Source organism: Alexandromys fortis, unplaced genomic scaffold (assembly GCF_014885135.2).
Source record: "Alexandromys fortis isolate MF-2015 unplaced genomic scaffold, M_Fortis_MF-2015_v1.1 scaffold_60, whole genome shotgun sequence".
Classification (NCBI taxonomy): Eukaryota; Metazoa; Chordata; class Mammalia; order Rodentia; family Cricetidae; genus Alexandromys; species Alexandromys fortis.
The window spans coordinates 2,493,470-2,505,812 of record NW_026067946.1 but is presented as its reverse complement, the minus strand read 5'-3'; positions in this window follow the sequence as shown (position 1 = coordinate 2,505,812).

Below are 12,343 nucleotides of genomic sequence, written 5' to 3'. Positions count from 1 at the left end.
ATGTGACTTTATTTGGGAATATCTTTGCCAGTGTAATCAACATTAAGGTAAGGTCATGGAGAGTAGACTGTACCTGCTGTCATGTGACTGGTATCCTTATGAAAAGAGGGGAAACACAGGCCTCAAGGAAGAGTATAGTGAGGATGGGAGTGAAGACTGGAACCTTGACTCCATAAGCCAAGAATCACCAGGGTCCACTGATACCCACAAAATCTAAGTGGCAAGGACGAACCCAGAACCCTCCTGGGGGCATTGGGATTCCAGACTCTAACCTCCAAAACTGTGAGGCCATTTAGCTCTCTTGTTTAACTGACCCAACTTGGGTTCTCTTGTCACCCAGGTCTAGGAAATACACATCTTGTCTTGGCTCCAAACCCAGAAAGCATTTGTGTTTCTCCATTAATTATGATATTTGCTAAAGATTCTTTCAGGGTACATGTTGTTTTTATCAGATTAATAAAACTACTTTATAACCCTAATTATTATTATTATTTTTTGTTGTTGTTGTTGTTGTTGCTGTTCTGCTCCTGAACTTAGTTTGAATTTTATTGGCATCATATATGAAAATCAAGTTAAGCAACTGATTGAATTTCCCTTATTCTGATAATGTGATGAATTATCTTGATTTTCAAATTGTTACCAAATTTTGATTTCTGGGTAAATGCACCCAACATGTGTAATATTAGCTTTTTTACATATTAGTAGATGTGGTTTACTGAATTTTTTTAATTAACAAACAAACTTACTACGAACTTGGAAAAAAGAAATATCTTTTCCCTTCAGGATAAACACAAGAAAGTATGGTTCTGGCTTTCCAATTTAGACCACACTGCTTATCCCCTTGCCCTTTTGGTGTTAATATCCAGATCTACTAATCTTATTTGTACGCGTTATATATAGCAAAGGACAAGAACATATTAACTGGACATAGATGGGAAAACGTGGGTTAGGGATAGGAGCCATGGATAACTGTAATCTTTTGGGGACTGTGGTAGTTTAATTATTCCCTATAATCTCATAAAGAGTGGCACTGTTAGGAGGTGTGACTTTGTTGGAGTGGGAATGTGTGACCTTGTTAGAGGAAGTGTGGCAGTGTTGGGGCAGGCTTTGAGGTTTCCTATGCTCAGGATACTGCCCAGTGTCTCAGGCCATTTCCTGTTCCCTTCAAGATGTAAAAAGTAACATTCTCAACTCCAGCACCACCTCTGTCTGCACCCTGCCATACTCCCTGTCCTGATGATAATGGACTGAACTCTGAAACTGTAATTGAGCTACCAATTAAATGTTTTCTTTGTAAGAGTTGCCATGGTCATGGTGTCTCTTCACAGCAATAAAAACTCTGACAGGGGCTTATGATTAAATGTGTTGATTGGGTCTAGAAAGGAAAAAAAAAGTTCTGACAATCCCCAGCTCAAATACTGTAATAACATAACAGCTCACATACTGTAATAGCAGGACACCATGTTTGGTTACGTAGTTCAGCTCTTAGCAATCTTAGGGTTTCCCAGAAGTCTTCACACCTGAGCTCTCTCAGCCACCAGCCAGAGTAGATGCAGGATGTCAAAGGTGTTTCAAAACTGGCGTGTGCGGACAGCATTAAAGAGCAGCTTGCCAGTGAGTAACCCAAACAGCACGAAGTGGGAGGTACTTAGCTTTTGTGGAATGCCTGCTGCATGCAAGGCACACACACACACACACACACACACATTGCATATGCTTCCCATAAAAAGAATGAGAAAGGAAAGAATTATTGCTAGAGACTTCTGAAAATGAAGAATCGAAGTCCATCGGAAACGTTCACGTTCTTCTATGACGTTCAAGTGTGATGGATGTAGGAGGAGCTGCTTGTTCATCCCTGCCACCCAGATCCGAAATAACCACACAGAAACTGTATTCATTAAAACACTGCTTTGCCCATTAGCTCGAGCTTCTTATTGGCTAACTCCTATATTAATTTAACCCATTTCTATTAATCTGTATTATCGCCACGTGTCAGTGGCTTACTGGCAAAGATTTGGCACGTCTGACTCTGGCGGTAGCTTCATAGCATCTCTCTGACTCTTCCCTTCTTTCTCCCAGCATTCAGTCCAGTCCTCCCCACCTACCTAAGTTCTGCCCTATCAACAGGCCAAGGCAGTTTCTTTATTCATTAATGGTAATCACAGCACACAGAGGGGACTCCCACATCAGATGGAGATTTCACAGATGACAGACTTTCCAAGAATCTGTGGTTGGATTTCTGCATGCTAAGTGAGAAGTGGGAAGGACAGGTAAAGCCATGTCGCAACTTACATGAAATGGAAGGTTGATCAGAGGTGGATTTTTATTCCAAAAACCAAAGGAAATGTTTGCACATAAAGGAACCCAGACCCGGTACTCGGAAGCCATGATGCTTCCTTGCTCTGACTGCATTGATTTGAGCCCCAGAAATGTCTTCCCTGACAGTCCAGGCAACCCTGTTTTTAATTCTTTAGAGACAATCTGTTATTAAATTGATCTGTGTATTTATGTTCTGTCCTATTCACTGTTATTTACCGTTCAGCAAGGCTGCCAACTTTTAAACGGTCTTGGTGTAAATGTTTGTTCCCAAACCTTTGCTGATAGAAGTGTTTTATGTAACAGTTATAGAGTCCATTAACATGAAGGACTGAAACACAAAAAGAAACCACGCAGATTTATAAGCGTGTGCAGTGCCCTCACCAGAGACACAGAAATAATAAATCCCGAGTCAAAGGAACATTCTCGAAGCTACCATTTCACATTTATCTACTTCAAAACCTGCTTTGTGGAATTGAATCATAGTATACATTACATTTAAAAGGTAAGACACAAATCGCCTCCTCTTGGTAACGTCTTCTCGTGATAATAACAAAAGCCTCACTGTTGCTGAAGAGAGAAATTCTGCGTCAAACCATTTGTCATTTACCTTCTTCACAGAAATTTCCTGAATAACTTTTTTATCCGAATTTGGAAAACTCAAATTATCAGTATTAAATAATAGTAAAATGCTTGTAGCACTATACTTTCATAAAATTTATCTTATTATTATTATTATTTAGTAGTAGTAAATACCCAATCCTAAGGTCCATTGCTGGTCAGGACAGCAATCTAGAGGCCAAATCTCTCTTGGTTGCACCTTCAGATATAATTAGTATCGTCAGAAGCCTCCCCACCCCCACCTCCAAGAAAAAAGTTGGCCGACCAAAAGGGTGGCATCCGTCTCCTCGTTAAAACATCAGGCTGACAAAGTCCATGTGCCCCTGTGCTTCAGAAAGTCACAGCTCTTTTAAACACTGGCATTCTTATCATTTTGTGTGCTCTGTCCTGGCCACCGGCTGACAGGGGCTGCGGATTTCTCGTGGGGTATCTTTACCCCATCTGGCGATAAGTGAGTCTCTGTTAGGATTCTGGTGTAGGCTGCTGTTGGAGAAAGCAAGCTGATAGTGCATATTTGGAATTGTTGCAGAAACTCTGCCTTCTCCTCTTGATTTGTTGTTGTTGCTGCTGTTGTTGTTGTTTTGGGTTTTTAACTTTGCCTTTGACTTCGTATTTGAAGGTAAGTTAGGGGCTACTGATCTTCCAGGAAGACATGATGGGGGCGTTCGAGTGTCAGTTTAATATACTTTCCTTGAAGAAAAAGGCGCTCATTGTAAATCCAGCTGCGACCACTATCATATGGATAATCCATGGCCATAAAATTGGAGTCAACTGTAAGAGGAGCTGCAGCTCACTGTTTTCACATCAACCTTTGCAAGCTTATAAATTATTTTAGGAGTAGAAACAAAAATCTTAATTGCTTTTTAAACATGCAGCTGTGGCTGAGGGGCTATTACTGTAGTAACTCTTGGGCAGATTTGCTTTTCCTGCATGTCTTGTAGTATTGTGTTTAATTCATGTTAGTTCTGGAAGGCAAACAAGAGAAATGTTTCTAACTCCACCCCCATCCTACCCCTTACGCCCCTCCCCCCCGCCCCGCCCCAAATAGATACTGTTGATGTTTTGTTGTTTTTCTTTTCATTCTTTCTACTATCCTAAATCTCATCCAACTTTGTATTTAATGTTTTATTATAATTAATATAATACTTTGGGTTATCTATTATGGTGAAGTATAAATTCTGAACAACCATGGTTTCTTGAAGATGTTAAGTGAAAAAATTTAAAGATCGTCTTTCCTGCAATGGCGAAGTTGCTCAAAAGGAAAGTTTTTTTTTTTTCCCAAAGTTTGCAAATAACACATAGTAGTTTTAAGTATAGGAACTGTACTGAGCTTGAAAGGATAGCAGGGCTTTGCTGGGGAAGAATGGAAAGACTCCCTCACTTCTCAGGTGGGCAACAATGTTGCCTACCAGCTCCTGGGGCAACTGGCTTGGTAGAAGCCTTACTGCGCCAGTGTATACACAGAGCACTGCCTGCAGCCCCCAGAACCAGCACTGAATGTCAAAGGTCTGGCCTGCAGCATCCATCCTGCTTCTAGTCTCTATCCTTAACTATATCATTGCAGGACTAGCTCCAGCCTAGCTTTAGCTTGCCTTTTGGATAACAACAGATAAAGGCACAGAGAAGTGAAGTAACCCATGCAGGACTGGCTCTGTTGCCAGGCAAGGGTCTGGTAAAAAAAAAAAAATGCCCTTCTCAGGTGTTTCTGCAGCCTCTCGTTACCTTCTAGAACTGCTTAGCACTGGGGACCAAAGTTAGCCTGAGTTGAAGAATGGGAATGTGTGAATGTTCTTAACCAGAGAAGCATCTCGATGGTCCTTTCCACTTGGGACACACATACCCACTGGAATGGCTCTGAAAAATTTCTTACGTTTCCATCCTTGAGAACAGGAAATGACAGAAAATGGGAACATGAAATCTTTCAATAATAGGACTCAAAAAAAAATTCTGCACTCATATAGATCTGGGAATTTTAAACCCTTGGTGGCTAGAAGGTCTTTATAAAGATTTTCTTATATAATTATATAATTTCTTATATAATTAAATTATAGTTTTAAAAGGCACAACATTAAGTTGTTAAGTCCATCACCAAGACGTTATTAAAATTCCCTGTCTTCCTGGGCCAGAAGGATGGCTCAGTGACTAAAGGCACCTGCCGCCAAGTTTGATGACCTGAGTCCAAACCTCAAAAATACAGCCCCCTAATACAGAAATGAATATATAAATAAATGTAAAAAATAAATTCCTGCCTTTAACTTTATGACAGTTATTACATAATTCTTTTCATTATTTCACACCGAAGTTATAAAGCAACAAGAAAGGCTAAATCATGATACTTGTATTGGCCTTATTGAGGAGATGGAAACGGACCATTGAATTACTGTGTTAGCTCTCTTTTACTCCATTCCTTCTATTGTATCAAAATACTTGAAACTGGGTAATGTATGCATGGCAGGTATTTATTTATCACAGTTCTTGAGGCTGGTCACTAGCAGGCTTCCTGTGTGGCCTTCTTGCTGTGTGGCTCAGAGGACAGAAAGCAGCAACTGTCTATAGCTCTTGCATAAGGTCAGTGGGCCCATCCAACCAAAATGGCTCCATGTCTCCATATGCTAGTCAATGTGTGAATTCTGGGGGTACACCTTCAGATCACAGTAGGCACTGAATGCTTATCTGCCCCTGTTCTAGATTTACCCATGTAGTACCAAATTGCCATCACCCCCTGATCCAGCCCCCACCCCGTCCTGATATCCATTTCTTTTTCTAAGGGACTGCTTCATCCCAAGAGGCTACATAAAGATAGCACTGAGCCCTTCCAGAGAGCCAGGTTTGTTTCCGGCACCCACATGGCAGCTACCTACCGTTCTTAGCTCTAGCTCCAAGGGGCTCTGAAGTCCTCTTCTGTCCTCCATGGGCACTGCATGAGCATGGTACACATACATACATGCAGATAAAATACTCATATACACAAAATAAAGATAAATAATATAAAAATAAAACAACAATAACAAAACCATTTTGGAATTTGGAGAAGGGAGAGAGATAGAGGAATAAAGTTGGGTGGGTAGGGAGGTGGTAGACTCTGAAAGGAATTGGAAGAGGGGTGAATATGATCAAAATACCTTGTATGAAATTCCCCAAAGAATCAATAAAATCATTATAAAAATATAAACCCTTTTTTCTGAGATCCTTCCAACTTGTGAGTTTTGGTTTAATATACAAATATGAACATATTTTTGTTAAGTAAGACAAAAGAGAGCCACACATAGGGAGAGGGAGGGGGATAGGTTGAAAGAAAAAGTATGTGAAGAACCTGTTCACGTGATTATGGAGGCTAAGTCTTCCAATTTACACTTTGTCGGTTGGAACCCCAGGTTAGCTGGTAGTATATAATTCAGTCTGAATCCAAAAGTCTAAAGCTGGGATTTGTTATAAATCCTAAATCCTAGTGCAAGAGCTTGAGACCCTGAGATGAGAGGTCCCAAGATTAACAGTTAGGCAGGAAATAAGGGGTAAATTCTCTCTCTCTCTCTCTCTCTCTCTCTCTCTCTCTCTCTCTCTCTTCTCTCTCTCTCTCTCACACACACACACACACAAACACACATCAATTTGCAATATTGTAACTAGAAAGTTTTAAAATATGAGGCACTAGAGGGACAATCCATAACACACTGTACTTACACGATAATTTTTAAACATTGTCTCGCGGTAGGAAGGTGACACATGCAGCACTTCACAGTTTCAAGGTGATCTCTTCCTGGTCCATCAACAGACGATGAGATCTGCTCTGAGGCCGGGCAGCGGTGGTGCATGCTTTTTAGTCCTGGTACTCAGGAGGCAGAGGCAGGGAAATCCCTGTGAGTTCAAGGCCAGCCTGGTCTACAAAGTGAGTACTAGGACAGCCAGGGCTCAGAGAAACCCTGTCTGAAAGAAAGAAAGAAAGAAAGAAAGAAAGAAAGAAAGAAAGAAAGAAAGAGAGAGAGAGAGAGAGAGAGAGAGAGAGAGAGAGAGAGAGAGAGAGAGAGAGAAAACAACTCTGAGGATGGTGGCTGTGTAAATGAGTCCCAGACCCCCAGACCACAGGATGAATGACCAGGGCTATAGACTGTGCTTCTATGCTTTCAGCTGTGAAATTAGTTGGATTAAATGCACTTTCAACTTCTGGTAATTTTAGTTACTAATGGGTTTACTCAAATAAGTAATGCAGGGGCTGGAGAGATGGTTCACCAGCTAAGAGCACTGGCTGCTCTTCCAGAGGACCCGGCTTTGAGTCTCATCACCCACACGGCAACTCACAAACATCTGTGACTCCAGTTGCAGAGAATTCGGTGCCCTTTCATGGCCTCTGTGGGCACCAGGCACACACATGGTACACATAGGCAAGACACTCATAAAATGAACATTGTTAAATTTTAAAATAAAAATTTAAAAGACAAAATACATAATTCCATTGTAGGTAGGCACATCTTTATATTATATGTAATCTTTTTTTAATTTTGCTTTGTTTTGTTTTTCGTTTCTCATTTTTCGAGACAGGGTTTCTCTGTGTAGCCTTGGTTGTCCTATAACTATCTGTGTAGACCAGGCTGACCTCAAACTCAGAGAGCCGCTTGCCTCTGTCTCCCTAGTGCTGTGATTAAAGGCATGTGCCACCATCACTTAGCAACATATAATCTTATCTTTATCGTGATATGCAATATATTATTAATATTATATATGCATACATATATATGGATATGGATCAGTGAGAAAGTTTGACTGACATGTGTGAGGCCCTGGGTTTAACCTTCAGACTTACAAAAACAAAACTAAATTTAAAACACACACTCACACGCGCGCGAGCAAGCACACACACACACACAAAACAAACAAACAAACAAAAAAACCTCAAGTCATGTAGCTAGTAAGTGGGGATAGTCACACCTAGAAGTCTGACCTGTGACTGTAGTCTGTGTCTACACTGCATAGCCATCTTGAGTCATTCACAACGACTCCTGGCATGGCTCTCTCTTCCTGCTGCCCTGGCCCCCTGTCACTTGAGCTAGGTTCCTTCTCTGTGGCATTGGAGCTTCCTTTTGCCTGGGCTCCAAATTTCCACGCTCACAGCTGGGGTTCGTCATGCCTTGGGAGTAAGTAAAACGGGGATCTCCTTCCCTTTTTAGCATATGGCATGTATTAAAAATGGCTCTGCAATACAATGTCAGTTCCCTTTCACTTTTCCTTTTTGTGCTCCAAAGGCTGGAGTGCAGTGTCCTTGCATTGAGCCTCCGCATGCAGCCAGTTTGTCACCAAGAAACCTTGCTGCCAGAGAGTGGTGGCTCTGCAGACGGAGACAGAACTGTTAAGTGCAGTGAGTGAGGTACCCGGATTTGGGGCACAGTTAGAGATTTTTGGAGTCTCAGATCTACTTCTCTAGCCTTCACGGAAATTCTACAAGGTACCTAATTCCTTCTAATGAGCTATTAGTTACTTAAGCTAGCTGATATGGAGCCTGTCACCTGTAAGAAAGAATCATTACTAATACAGAATGGTCCTGAACTTCCACCCATTGGAGAGATCCCTGTTGGAACACCATAGCTCAAGTTTGATTGAGCAGCTGCCAAGCTTTTGATCCTCATTTGCACCTTCAGCTCCATAGTGAAACTAAAGCAGGTGTGACTTTAGAATTCAAAGAGCCTGAGTCGAAGAGCCAATGGACAGGGCAGGTTAAGCCAGCAGAAACCAACAGGAAAGTCTACAACTAAAGACCAAGCAATCTGGTTGGAAAAACGAAGCCAGTGAATCAAGTTTTGTGGACACCGTTTGGTCAAGGTAGAAACGTTTCTGGAAGATGTTCGAACTCTCTGCTGATCTCAGTCTGGCAGCATCAAGGACATGCCTAGCATCAGCAAATGCACACCTGGGCTGGGAGGAACTAAGGAAATGGTGTCTCCTATGCAGGCATCAGAAATCAAGATTTTTAAGGCTTTTTTCTTTGGGGCTCTCCACTTGAGGTTTTCTTTCCCTTTAACTCTTGGATTTTCATTTAACAGAGACTCAACTTATATTTATATTTATACTCATATAAACAAATATATTTATATTTATGTAAGTTATTTATATGACATTTATGATTGTTATTCTATTTTTATGGGTAGCATTCTTATGTTAAAACACACACATACACACACACATAGAGAAAGACACACCAACACACCATTGCTTCCTTTCTTGGCAGCTCTGGAATTCAAAACTAGGGACTCACACATACAAGGAAAGCATAGTCTATCATTCACCTACATTTCTAGTCTCTAAAATATCTTTAATAATTAAACTATTGGATATCTTACATTTCTCTAAGTGACCAGCAACATGCCTAAGCTTCTGTGACTCTCAACAAAACAACAGAAATTCTTTAGCCGAGTGCACTAAAACTTCCAGGCCAGCAGGATCAGGAATTTCTTCTTTGAGATCTTCCACCCAACACTGCACTGCTTGCCCCTGAAGTCTAGGATAGCATTCACTGTACAACACAGCCGTCCATGTGTGTGTGTAAAATTCACAAAGACTTTAAGCAACTACCAAGGTGGTTTACTTCACGCACAGTCTTGATAACATCCGATTCAAATGGACTCACATGTTGCCAGAAACTGTATGAGCTCTGGGTACATGAGTCCCATTCTCAAGATCATGCTATTCTTCACCTTAGTCCTATGGTTTAGAAAGATTAAGAAATATAAGTTCTGGAAACTGTTCACAAAGGCTCACAAAGGCTATTCTTTGAAGACAGAAAGCAAGCCTGAAATGAAGCTTTTACTTGTTACATTTGTTTCTAAGCTGTAAACATTCCTCCTTGACATTAAAAATATCATTTTATTTAAAAACATAAAGAAAGGGGGATAAAATACTTTCCACCCAGTTACATCCTACCATCCACGAGTTCCATGACTGAGCTCATCTTTCACCACAGAAGTCAGCAGAATATGGATTATTGTGTGAAAAGAGTTCCATTCAACCCTATTTCAGCTCAACATTGCTAATTCTCTGGCCAGAATGTTTACTTAAGCTTTATCTTTCTTTGTGACTTGAAGCTGTGTATGTCTAAAGGCTCAAAACTTTCCCCAGGTTATCAAGCTGCACTGATTAGAAAAGTATTTATGATTCTTAGGGGCTGGGGAGATGGCTCAGTGGGTCAAATGCTTCTAAGCAGGCTCACCGGTCTGAGTTTGGATTCCTAGCTCCCACGGACAAGCCAGGTACAGCTTTGCCCATCTGTAACCCAAGTGCTGAGGGCAGGGAAGAGGGAGGCCGATCTCTGGAGATTGCTGCTCCGCTGTGATTCTGCAAGCTTCAGGTTCCGTGAAAGACCCTGTCTCAAAACATAAGGTGGAGAGCAATTGAGGAAGATAGGAAGATAGCAAACATCGACCTCTAGCTTACACACACACACACACACACACACTGCTGCTTGCATATATGCATAATGTGTGCACACACATCCTGCATACATATGTATACACGTGAGAAAGAAAAGTAATTCTCAATAAGGATGACATTGGCTGTTGATCACAAGAGTGTGTACTTATGTTAGATTTTCCCTTATATTCAACAAGGAAATGTGGTCTTCTGAGTTGCTAGTCTAAGGTGGAAAGAAATATGGAGCATGTGTAACAAAAATAGTTCAAGTGTAGAATCACTTGGGAAATAATTTGGGCTTACATAGTTAAACGAAAAAAAAAATCTCCAAAGTCATATCCACCAGAATTACATCCAAGAACAACGTTTTATTTAGCAACTAACTGAGATGAATAGCAGCTTCAGTGGCTCTGAGCAAAGGCTCTATTCATCAAATTTAAGGACACAGGCAAAGGAAATTGATTCATTTCTGGACCTGATTGAGTTTCCACAGTTAGATGCATTGGAGTGAGACACGACCTGAATGCCCCAATTCTGTGGTCCTCGCCTGTATGTAATCTGGTATGGAGCACCCCGCCCTGTGCCCTTGAGTTAACCAGGCTCCCTCTATGGAAGGGTATCTTATCTCCATGTCCCTTTTAAGATAATAATGTAATCTCCGAATGCCCTGTGATCTTTTAACCGAAGGCAACCTTCTCTGAGGAGATGCTTTTATTTATGAAACAGAAGATAGGCCATGGCACATGGGAATGTCTTATGAAACAGAGCTTGTTGCCTTGAATGGAGCTGGTGTCCACCCTATCAATGCCTGTGGAGGCCGTCAAAGACCTCTTGTTAAAATCATTCTGTTGGCTGTTGTTGAACGATGTCTTTTCACCTCTTCCCCATCATCTCGAGAGTCTACTTGGAAGTCAGAAGGGCCTTCTGGGCTATGCTTTGACTCACTTTCACAGCACTTCAGAGCCACTGGATCACTGGCTGGATGACTTAGCCAGCCTCTAGACTGGAAGCTCCGTTAAGGCAGGAACGAAGCTCGGAGTATGCGGGGAAAAAATCCTTGTGAGAAGGTTACTCGCCATCCCCAAAATCCAGGCTGGGACTGCTTTCCATCCTCAACCTACAGGAGTCTGGTTTGCTGTTGGCATGCTAGGCTCTTCATTAACTCATTAACTTGTATTCTCAAGCCTTGCTCTTGAAAGCCGAAGATCCTGTGCTTGATTAGCTGTTAGCTATGAGACCTTTGATAATCATACTCTCTCAGCCTCAGGGTTCTCACCTCTACAAATGAGATGCTGTACTTATTCATGAGATTTGGGTATTAAATGAGGATATATATATATATATATATGCACAAACTATGTTTATCCATCATACATCCATGCAGCAGAATCTAGCATGTTGTGGATGTTCAATAGCGAATGTTTCTTTTAATTTTCCATGTATGAATGTTTGCCTGCATGCATGTATATACTGCATGTAAATGAATTGCCTGTGGAGGCCAGAAGAGGACACTGGAGCCTCTGAAACTGAGTTACAGACACTTGTGAGCGGCCCCATGGGTTCTGGGAACTGAAATTGGGACCTCTGGAAGAGTAGCCAGTGCTCTTAACCTCTGCACCATGCCTCCAGGTTCAATAGCCGTGCTTCTTTTCAGTATAAGATTCAAGTTACTGAGGTATAGAAGCTCTTAGATATAGTCAAGAGGGAGCGCTAGACTATTTTACTAGAGTCCGGAGAGGTGCAACAACCTAAGAGGCCAACCTAAGCTACATAGTGATTTTATATACAAAAAATAAAATAAAATTTAGACACATGGGGGTGGGGGAAGGCTATTTATCAGCCTCACAAACATACTATAAAGATCTTAATTAGGAGGTGGGGAGAAAGGGAGAAAGAGATGGATAGATAGATGGTAGATAGATAGATAGATAGATAGATAGATAGATAGATAGATAGATAGATGATTGATGGGTGATAGATAATTGATATGTGATAGAATCTTTTAGTGATG